This window comes from Ascaphus truei, chromosome 3 (assembly GCF_040206685.1).
Source record: "Ascaphus truei isolate aAscTru1 chromosome 3, aAscTru1.hap1, whole genome shotgun sequence".
In the NCBI taxonomy this organism is placed as follows: Eukaryota; Metazoa; Chordata; class Amphibia; order Anura; family Ascaphidae; genus Ascaphus; species Ascaphus truei.
In genome coordinates this window covers 19,118,974-19,131,176 of record NC_134485.1, presented here as the reverse complement: position 1 = coordinate 19,131,176, position 12,203 = coordinate 19,118,974, and the positions used below count along the sequence as shown (strand labels likewise).

Genomic DNA, 12,203 nt, shown 5'->3' with positions numbered 1-12,203 from the left:
TGTACTTCCCTTTGTCTTTGTCCCACTGTATGCTGCCTCTCATCCCCTCCTTCCCTTTCCCTCCTTGCCTACACACCTATGGTTCTCATATACTGTCTGTATTTATTATATAGCACCTTGGTGTTTACACATTTCTCTGTGCCCCTTCAGGATGCATTAGTATTGTTGGCATCTTCTGTTCACTCATGCGTGCCGTCATCCCTTTAGCTGTGCGTTTTGGCTGATTTATCACCCAGCCAGTTGCTCTGGCTATTACGTGCTCATTTCTTTCATTGCGCGCATGCGCATTGGTTGCCCTCCTGCGCTCCGTGCTTTAGACTATCAGCGCACACATGCTCAGTGACCTCTTCTTTGAGGAATCGCCATGACTACACTAGATGCTCAGGTTCGGTCCCTGCATGCATACGTAAAGGTTTCCCTCTCGCGCTCCGTGTTCTAGTCCAACAGCGCACACATGCGCAATGGCCTCTGCTTCGTGGAATCGCCATAACAACACTAGACGCTTTGTCTTGGCATTTGGGGCTATACCTAACCAGCAGTCATTTACACATACTCTATTACGCCCGATTTTGTAAACAAACGCATGCGCATTAGTCTCTGCCTTGAGGGTTCCCCTAATAGACGCTCCGTGTCTCGTTGGTTGCATAGCGATGACGTCATTTAGCTCATTTTTGTTATAGTTGTTTTCAGCTGATCCTAGAGAGGAGGGGCAGGCTGCTAGCCTATCACTGCTTGCATTTGGTGTGGGTGTGGGTATTTAATGGTGGGTTTTGTCACTTAGGGGTGAGCACTCCCTTGAGAAAGGTCCTGTTAAGGACCGAAACGTCGGTTGTATGTGCCTATTTTGAATACATCATTTTTTGCTATCTACTCTGAGTGCTGTCTCGTTTCTTGCTGTGTGGTCTTGGACTCCTGGTCTGCCTGGTAAGGAATCTCTATTTTTATTCATTACTATATGGGATTAGCACCTGTTTTCCACTCTTTTTGCGAGTGCCATCTGCCTCTGTATATATTTTTCACTATGAGATGAGCACCCACCTGCAATTTCATTTTTGTGATACCCCTGTACCTCACGGAGTGTCACTTATATTTTTACTTCTTGCTGCCTACTTACAGTCCCTTACTGAGTGACAGTTTATGATGGAAGATTTTCCAGACATCACTGGAGTTTTTTCTACCATTTCGGATAGTGTCAGTTATAGTGAAGCTGACATTGCCAAAATTAGATTTAGTGAGACCTTTGAGGCGACTTTGGGCTCTGACAAAGCGTCAGATATTTATAATGACCTCATTAAATTAAAAAAGCGAGAGGTTGATTTCTTTTTGCATGGAGTAACTTTGTCACACTACCATAGGGAGAAGCTGATCCCTAGGGGTTTCCGCATTAAAAACCAACCAACGATTGGTCGTACAGACACTGAGTTCTGTAGAAAGTGGATTGGTATCCTTAATAAGTGTTCCTATGACCTTATGATTCTGGTCATAGAGCAGTCCAGTAAAGAGATCACGCGACTTAAGAGAGAGATAAAGGTGATCACGGATAGACACAGTGAGACACTAGCCTCTGATACCTCTACAGACTGGACTGATCAAATTCAGACTACCCTTGACCTATATCGCGACAGTTTAACAAAATACAAACGTGAAAAACTTAAGCAGGTTACCAACGACTACCAGGACAAGCGGGTTTATAGGTGGCTTCTTGGATTACACGAACCTGGCACTGGGCGCGGTGCACAGCGAAGAACCTACTCTCGCTTTAAGAAGACTCCCGGTACTGGAACAGGCACTGGTAATAACACGAGTGACACCGACTTCTCGGATGCCCCTGAAGGGACACATTCTGATCCTTTTTTAGGCGGGGCCACAGCGAGTACGCACAAGCCACCCATTCCAGACTCCGGCGTGGGAGAGCGACCAGGAGAGGTGCCGGGAAGAAGAGGTCCCTTGGAAAGAGAGGCAAAGAAGCAGCGAGGACACCCCAGGAAGAAGTGATTTACAACTTGTCCTCACACTCCCTTACAACCGCGGAGATCAGTGTTCTCCAGAAGGGCTTGTCATTTGTTCCGACCACCTCACAGGACCCTTTTCGCTGGGAGATCGACATGTTCAAAATTGATCGCCAGTTACGTCTTAAGGATTTCTTCTCTAGAACTGAGGCAGTACCTACTGATGCTAATCAGATGACTTATGCTGATACAAAATTCAAGGTCAGGAGTACGTTTGATCCAATCGTGATCAATCCCAGTATAACCACCTTTATGGGACTCCTGGATAGAGACACACGGAATAATATCAAGCATCACAAAAGGAGTTTCTCCAACCTCTCCATTGAAGAGAAACAGGCCATTGCATCCCTGAAGTCTAATGACAAAATTATCATTAAACCGGCTGATAAAGGCGGGGGGATTGTCCTTATGGACTATACCGACTATAGAGCTGAAATAGTGCGACAATTAATGGATACCAATCATTACCAAAAATTACAATGCGATCCCACATCTATCTATAAAAAAGAAATAGACTCTATCATTCGCTTAGTAGTCAACAATTCATGGATATCAGAGGTAACCGCTACTTTTTTGTCCCAAGACCACCCCATAGTCCCTGTTATCTATGTACTTCCGAAGGTGCATAAGTCCATCGTCAACCCACCAGGCAGACCGATCATTGCAGCAATGGGATCACTCTGCCACCCCCTTTCTCAATTTGTGGACCACCTGTTGCAACCTATGGTTGCGAAGATGTCATCGTTTGTCAAGGATACCACGGCCTTTATTACCAAACTAGGCATGATCACTTATGACATCTCTGACATGTTCCTGGTAACTATGGATGTCTCCAGCCTTTACACCAATATCCCACATGTCGAGGGCCTGGAGGCCATTCGGGACCATTTTTCCAATCTCGATGGATATGATGGGCCTCCGAGTGAATTTGTTCTTCTCTTGATTGATGTCATATTACATAAGAACTTCTTCTGGTTCGAACGGGATTTTTTCCTTCAACAAACAGGGACTGCTATGGGTTCAAATATGGCCCCGGCTTATGCCAATTTATTCATGGACAGCTATGAACAACTACATTTACTTAGCGATGCCTCCTTTTCCAACAATATTGTTCATTACACTCGCTACATTGATGACATCTTCCTAATTTGGCGTGGACAGGAGGAAGAACTGACACAATTTATCGGTCACTTGAATATTATACCATCAACAATACGGTTCACTGTTAATTACAGCATGGATCGTATTCCCTTCCTAGACACAGTGGTCTATAAAAAAGAGGGTAGACCAGCGACTGAGATTTTTCAAAAACCTACAGACAGAAACACACTTCTGTGTGCTTTGAGTCACCATCCGGAGTCACTGAAACGAGGGCTCCCATTCTCTCAGATGCTACGGGTCAAACGCATTACTAGTGACCCAACGCTGGTCGAGGACGCATTATGGAAGATGGCCAAGAGGTTTCTGGATAGGGGATACTCAAGATCGGAAGTTAATGTGGCTCTTACTAAGGTACGGGCAGTTGATAGGGGTTCCCTGCTCTTATCATCCACTGAAATAATTGATAACAAGTCAATCAACATCAGCAGTACTTATACTACCTCTTCCAATGTTATTAAACGTAGTATTAAAAGGAATTGGAACATTCTAGCCAATGATCCTAGAATTGGTAACATCTGTCAGACACCCCCCAGGATGTGCCCTGAGTATATCCATTGGTCTTTATTGTGTAATATTCCTTTGTTTATTATTACTGTTTCCTGGTATCTTTCCATCATTTCCTACCTTTCCCCTCTTCCCGTTATCCGGTTGTACTTCCCTTTGTCTTTGTCCCACTGTATGCTGCCTCTCATCCCCTCCTTCCCTTTCCCTCCTTGCCTACACACCCATGGTTCTCATATACTGTCTGTATTTATTATATAGCACCTTGGTGTTTACACATTTCTCTGTGCCCCTTCAGGATGCATTAGTATTGTTGTCATCTTCTGTTCACTCATGCGTGCCGTCTTCCCTTTAGCTGTGCGTTTTGGCTGATTTATCACCCAGCCAGTTGCTCTGGCTATTACGTGCTCATTTCTGTCATTGCACGCATGCGCATTGGTTGCCCTCCTGCGCTCCGTGCTTTAGACTATCAGCGCACACATGCGCAGTGACCTCTTCTTTGAGGAATCGCCATGACTACACTAGACGCTCAGGTTCGGTCCCTGAATGCATACTTAAAGGTTTCCCTCTCGCGCTCCGTGTTCTAGTCCAACAGCGCACACATGCGCAATGGCCTCTGCTTCGTGGAATCGCCATAACAACACTAGACGCTTTGTCTTGGCATTTGGGGCTATACCTAACCAGCAGTCATTTACACATACTCTCTTACGCCCGATTTTGTAAACAAACGCATGCGCATTAGTCTCTGCCTTGAGGGTTCCCCTAATAGATGCTCCGTGTCTCGTTGGTTGCATAGCGATGACGTCATTTAGCTCATTTTTGTTATAGTTGTTTTCAGCTGATCCTAGAGAGGAGGGGCAGGCTGCTAGCCTATCACTGCTTGCATTTGGTGTGGGTGTGGGTATTTAATGGTGGGTTTTGTCACTTAGGGGTGAGCACTCCCTTGAGAAAGGTCCTGTTTAAGGACCGAAACGTCGGTTGTATGTGCCTATTTTGAATACATCATTTTTTGCTATCTACTCTGAGTGCTGTCTCGTTTCTTGCTGTGTGGTCTTGGACTCCTGGTCTGCCTGGTAAGGAATCTCAATTTATATATATATATATATATATATATATATATATATATATATATATATATATATATATATATATAGAACACACAAGTGAAAAGGACAAAGACAACCCCCTTGTTAGCACTCTAAATTACACCTAAAGAAAATCTACTAATAAAGATTATATTGCAAGAACCAGATGCACTGCAGAGTCAGAAAAATGAACAAGATTTTATTAGAATAACAGCAAAACACACTAACTTAAAAACATGAATATACTAAAGACAGCCTAACAAAATATATGTATCAAAAATATGTTGGATAAAGGGGGACTGTTGATCTAGTGAATGAATTCTATTTTACCTCAAAAAAAACTAAAATGTGTCTAAATAAATATAAATAGTTACACAGAAATAGTTTAATATAACCCTTGAAGGTAATACAAAATGTTATAAATCCCTACTGGCATAAATGCCTAATAAGGAGATATATGATGGATTGTGGCATGGAGGAAAAGTATATGATCAATGACCCAGTATACAGCCAGGAAAAATAATATATTACCAAAAATAAAGGGGGAAGAAAAAAGCACACAGGGAAAAAAATGATATAAAAATAATAATCATACCCTGCCTAGCAATTCCCAAAAAATAGAAAACAATGAGAACTGATGCAGCAAACAAAAAGTATACCTATTAATGACATGCTAGCAAACAGAGTCATACAAATGGAAAATACAGCAGTGCATAGCACTGCAAGGACAAGTAATGCCCAGACAGCAAAGAGAGTTAATACTCAGCTGTAGCAGGGTTGCGTGAGGCATGTGTCCATCAAATTGTAGAAGATTTGTTCCAGTGTTTGCGCATAGCAGAAATAAAAAAATTAAAAATAAAAAAATTCAAAAATGCTGCAACAGATCCTTCACAAGTCCATCCAAATAAAGATTACATAGGGGCTGTCAGAGAGTAAACACTCAACGCGTTTCACCCGTCGGTGGGCTTCTTCTCGGAGTGGTAAAATTAAAGTGCAGGCGAGCAGTGTTATATAGGAGGAGAAGTAATCAGTTGCAGCATTGTCAGTATTTCCCTATCCAATAGAAGATGCTGGCCAAGTTCAATTGCATCACACACACCAGTGCAAGCAATAATGTAATTACTTAAGGTATACTTAAATGATTTGCATAGGCGCCACAGTTCCTTAATTATCAACAGTGTAATTGAAAAAATAAAATAAAATAAAAATAAAAAATAATCACTTTTCACAAATTACTTAAGGTAACAACAAGTTAAACAAGTTAAACCTATATATTAGCAGTGGTGCGCATGTGCTTATCAACTTTGCTAACTGCAGCCAGTGTCACAGTAATAAAGCATATAAGTAGACTATATCACAGGCAATAAAAGATTAAAGATCCCTTAGAAACTAGTTAGGATGCTTTAGACATATTGATCATCTGGTCTTGATCAATGTCATTTCATTATGCGCAAGATCGTGGGCAGAAGGCAGCAGTCATATTTCAGAAAGTACTTGTACTGCTGCAGAGTCCTAAGTTGTATACATCGCTACTCATCCCAGTCTCAATTGTGTCAGCAATACATTACTACTAATGTTGGTTTAACAGCTTCTAAAGACATATACAGGCAGTCCTCGGTTATCCGACACAATGCGTTACTCAAAATGGCGTTGTAAAGCGAAACGTTGTAAAGCGAAACACGTTTTCCCATAGGACCACTGTTTAAATGAAAGGTTCCGTTCCTGAAGGCATTTTTAACACTAAAATACACCAAATATTTTATGCCGGCAATAAGATATGCAGCACACACATAAATTATATAGTGTATATACTGTATTATATATATAATATAACATAATAAATAATATATTATATAGTATAATATAATATTATATAGTATAATATTATATATATATATATATACGCTCTTACGACGCTTTGCAACGTTGTTTATGTGAATGTGTATATATATACACACATACACAACGCTGCAAAGCGTCTTAAGAGCGTTGGATAAGCCATTTTGGCGTTGTAAAAATGAATATAGGTATGCATTGCATAGCGTTGGATAAGCCATTCGTTGTAAAGCGAAGCGTTGTAAAACGAGGACTGCCTGTATAGACTTATATCAATTATTACATAATACTGCATCTGGATAGGCAATGATCCCATCACAGTGCGCATGTGCTTATCAACTTCGCTAACAGCAGCCAGAATCACAGTAATAAAGCATATAAGTAGCCTAGATCACAGGCAATATGAGATAAAAAAAATCCCTTAGAAATTATTAGGACTGCTATAGACATATTGATCATCTAGATTTGATCTCTGTCATTTCATTATGCACAAGATCGTGGGCAAAAAACAGCAGTCATAATTCAGAAAGTACTTGTACTGCTGCAGAGTCCTAAGTTGTATACATCGCTACTCATCACGATCTTAATTGTGTCAGCAATACATTACTACTAATGTTGACTTAACAGCTTCTAAAGACATATATAGACTTATATCAATTATTGCATAACACTGCATCTGGATAGGCGATGATCCCATCACAGTGATGACTCTGAAGCAGAAGTTTGTGCAAGATCAGACGTCAGTAAGATATTTATCTGATGACGTCATCAGCCAATCACATCAAGAACTGGCGTGGATGGAGGTATCAATTCATATATCAGTGCACTGATAAGAAAAGGACATAGATGTTAGTAGAATAGAGTTGCATTAAATTTAAAGCTATTATAAAGCAATTTGCGAATTGATGAAATTAATAAAAGAGTAGATGATCACATTATATCATTTAAAAATAAATCAATAATTTAAAAATATAAATAGTAAAACAGAGAGGAGACGAAATGATGCATAATTATGTAATTTAAATTTGAGAGGTTGAGGGCATGCTTCTTCACTAATTTACAACGATTTATTGGTCCTGCAAGATTTCATATGTATACAGTTTCAAAAAATAAGCTACAGAAACATGGCAAACCCTAAGGAATCGTTAAGTCCCATAGGTTGCATAGTGTTTAGGAGAACGATCCAGCGGCATTCCTTTTTAAGGAGTGCTTTCTCCAAATCCCCACCTCTAATGCCTAGGGCCACTTTATCAAAGGCAAATGCTGACAAGCACGTACTGTCAGACGAATGGTATTGTAGGAAATGTCTGGCTACAGATGTTATCTTTTTAAATGAGTCCAAGTCCCGTTTTGCTGTTTTGATATTTCTTGTATGTTCCAGGACCCTGAAGCGGACTTCACGTGTAGTCATGCCAATATATTTAAGGTCACAGGGACAAGTTAAACAGTATATCACACCCTTGGTCTTACAATTAAGGGTGTATCCAATATTATACTGTTTTGTATGGTTACTGTTTAGAAACTTGTCGGTCTGTACCATATATTTACAGGCAGAGCAGCTGTTACATTTAGAAAAGCCCTTTTTTCTAATAGACAAAAAGGTTTCACTTTTATGGGGGACATAGTGACTATGCACAAGTCGGTCTTTGAGGTTAGGTGACCGTCGACTTGTCATGTTGACCCTGTCACCTACCGCCTCCCTTAATTCTCCGTCTGTACATAAGACTGGCCAATGCTTCTGAAGGATAAGCTGGAGATCTTTCCACCTGTCATTATATGTACCAATAAAACGTGTTTTAGAGTCCTGAGCCTTCCTTTTAGGATGTAATAATGTAATGCGTTGGCTATTTGCACTATGCTGATACCCAGCATGAATGTGTTTACTGCTATAGCCTCTGGATCTAAATCTTGTACGCATCTCAGCAGCCCTAGACTCGAAGCAGTCCTCGGTAGAGCAATTACGCTTTAACCTCAAGAATTCGCTGCGAGGAATGCCCCGAATCTGGTGCTGCTGGTGAAAGCTTGAGGCATGCAGGATTGAATTTGTAGAGGTAGATTTTCTAAAAATATCTGTACCAATACCGCCACTCTCATCAATGTAGATCCTGAGATCCAGAAAATCCACCGATTGAGTGCTTGATTTGCAGGTAAGTTTGATATTGAGTTTGTTGTGGTTGAGCACATCGACGAAACTCCTAAGCTCTGTAGCAGAACCCTGCCAGAGAATAAGAATATCGTCAATGTATCTCAACCACAACAAAACATGCATAGTAAGATAAAGATTTTCCTCACAAAATACCACCTCCCTCTCCCACCAACCCAAAAATAGGTTTGCATACGATGGGACACATGTGGCCCCCATCGCCGTCCCTCTTATCTGTAAATAAAATCTACTCTAAAATCTCTCTCTCTCTCTCTCTCTCTCTCTCTCTCTCTCTCTCTATATATATATATATATATATATATATATATATATATATATATAATGTATATACACAGATTTCATTATATTTTCATATACACATACACACACACTATATATATATATATATATATATATATATATATATATATATATATATATATATATATATATATACAGAGGTTGACAAATCACCAAAAAATCTACTCGCCACACAAAAAAATCTACTCGCCACCTAGTACCAAACGTGTGCTGCTTGGGCCAATATTTACTCGCCCGGGGGTTAAATCCACTCGCCCGGGGCGAGCAAATGTATAGGTTTGTCGAACACTGTATATATATATATATATATATATATATATGGAAGAAAAAAAGAAAAAACAGGCGCACACCTAGTGCATTAAAGTATAACAATTCAGTTTATGGAACAATAAAAACAGACAAATGCCCACTCACAAGTGTTCACGGTAATCAAGCAATTATGAGATAGGCCCTCATAAGCCAATAATGCCGTCCGACTCAGCAATGGTGTCCTCTCCTGTACACTATCCGCATGGTCTCCTTCAACCGGATGTGACGTCCATCCGGTCGGGTGCCCCGCAAAAGGAAATCCCTCCGGGAACCAGGACCTTCAGCTGCCTGCTTCTGGTTGCTGCACCACTGGGGGAAAAGGAGGATCCGGACTTCTGTTTAGCTTTGCCTCTCACAGCCTGCGGTATTCTCAGCCCGTAGCGAAGGTCTCCGTGGGAAAATGTCTCCTCTGCCTTAGCCACGCCCTACGCGTTTCGTCATCTATGATGACTTCATCAGGGGTTACCCATTGGATGTGGCCCCACAGTATTTATAGCAAGGGAATTTGCATACACCAATAAAACAATTAAAAGGTTAATTACAAAAGTTAATTACAAAAGTTAAACCAGTCCATTGTCTCAATCTTAATGCTGTGCAAATCCCAATAGACTAGTTATGAGGACCACACTATATTTAAAAAAATGTGATCATATGATAGTTCAAGTAGTTGAAATATATACAAAATATTATTAGATATATTAAACTTCATTTAGTAACACTATTTGAGCAGTAATTAATAGTAAATCTAAATTATGTCTTTAATTTTGATAAATATGATATTATTGGCAACATATACGATGTCTGAATTAGACATATGTTTAATTTAACAATAATTTATCTAAATTCTAATAAAAAAGTCTCAAGGATTGGAGAATACTATTATACATAGAGAATACTAATATATATAAAGAGTATAACTACCCATTTAACCCCTTACATCATTAGCCAGCACTTAAGTTGCTAAAAAGCCAGCACTTGGCCCAAGCAGCACACGTTTGGTACTAGGTGGCGAGTAGATTTTTTTGTGTGGCGAGTAGATTTTTTGGTGATTTGTCAACCTTAGCCATCATTAGCCAGCACTTAAGTTGCTAAAAAATAATAACATGGTTTAAGGTTTCACCCAACAAGTCTAAGTATGTATACCTGTTGTTAATCCATTGATAATTAACCAAATTGTGGATTACAATGGTGCAGCAAAGGTTGTTGCTGAGCAAGGACAGAAGAATCCTCAATATGAAAGTACATGTTACTAACTTCTTAATATGTGAAAATAAAAATAATGATATAATAAAATATAATGATGTTCCTAAATGTGATAATAATATTCTAATAAATGTGAATATATGTATATTAGTGTGAATGAAAGTACATGTTCCTATACCTCTGTGATAATAGTGTGTCTATTTGTATATAAAATAAAATAATAAAGTGATGTTCCTCAATGTGATAATATGATGTAATCTAATAGATGTGAATATATGTGTTTATTAATGTGAATGAATGTTGTAACACTAGCTGTTACAATGAGGAAAATGAAAATGTTATGACTAAATAGAATAAGACCAGTCACAGACTGGAACAGACACATCCGCAATATGATGCGAAACATAGATAGAGCAACCTACAATAGGGTTGGTTATATACAATCACTAAAGATGACAGTATGGGAAGGTGTATTTATAGACCTGACATGTCACCATAGTTCAGAGGGAATGCTAAAAAGCACTCAAACCAGACCTCAGAATGATCACCCGCCCTGAGTGATCACACTATGGTGCTTATGTCAATATGGTCATTATGTCCCTTTGGGTGCATTGTATCTAAAATATACATCCAATAAGTCTCCCTCATACACAATCTTTTGAAGCGATCTCCACCCATATACGTAGGGGGGATATACTCAATGCCCATAACTCGTAGGGACTTTGGATCTTTAAGATGTTCATTACAATAATGGCGGGAGAGGTTGTGTGTTTGGCATCCATTTATTATATTTTTTCGATGCTCTAAAAATCTCGTGCTTAGAGCTCTTGATGTGCGGCCCACATACTGTAGGCCGCATTCGCATGATATCAGATAAATAACATACTCACTGAGACAGTTAATAAATTCTGCTATATCATGCGAGATGCCATTAGAGTGAGATATGAATTTATTAGTTTTAATCAAATGTTTGCACGTTAGACACCTGCCTCTCCCACATCCAAAGTTTCCCTTTTCCCTGATGTGAATGGAACCATCCACTCTTTGTTTGTTTACTACTTTTGATGTTTTTAATTTGCTTGGAGCAATCATTGTTTTGATACTCCTTGCTTTCTTAAAGATCACAGGAGCATGTTTTGGCAAAAGATGACCAATTTCTGGATCGCTGACCAGGATGTTCCAATGGTCATTTAAAACTTTTTTAATTTGTTTAGCGGACTGATTATATTGCGTGATAAATTTAGGTGCGGACCCTTTAAATTTAGCCTCATTTTTAAAGTTACACGTTGTTTTTATTTTAGATTTTTCCGATAACAAAGCACGGTCCAGAAGACTAGCATCTAGAAATGATTTATTTACAATTGTCATGTCATAGCCTTTTTCCTGGAACTTTCCTGAAAGATTCTTACCCTGAATATAAAAATCTGTGTCCATTGAACAGTTGCATCTTAACCTGTAGAACTGACTTTTGGGTACATTGTCTAACCATTTTTTATAATGGTTGCTACCATATTGTAGGTAGCTGTTCGTAGCCACAGTTTTAAAATGTGTTCTTGTACTGTATGAATTTCATTTTGAAGACCCACAAATAGCTCCAGATCTAAAAATACTATAGTGTCAGGGTGTATGTTGTAT

At 39.4% G+C, this 12,203-nt stretch overlaps 1 protein-coding gene across 3 annotated transcripts in view; it reads left to right on the top strand.

The window, feature by feature from the left end:
- The window catches only part of LOC142491316 (interferon-induced GTP-binding protein Mx2-like), a 62,638-nt gene that overhangs the window by 25,194 nt on the left and 25,241 nt on the right, over positions 1-12,203 (top strand). The window lies entirely within an intron of this gene.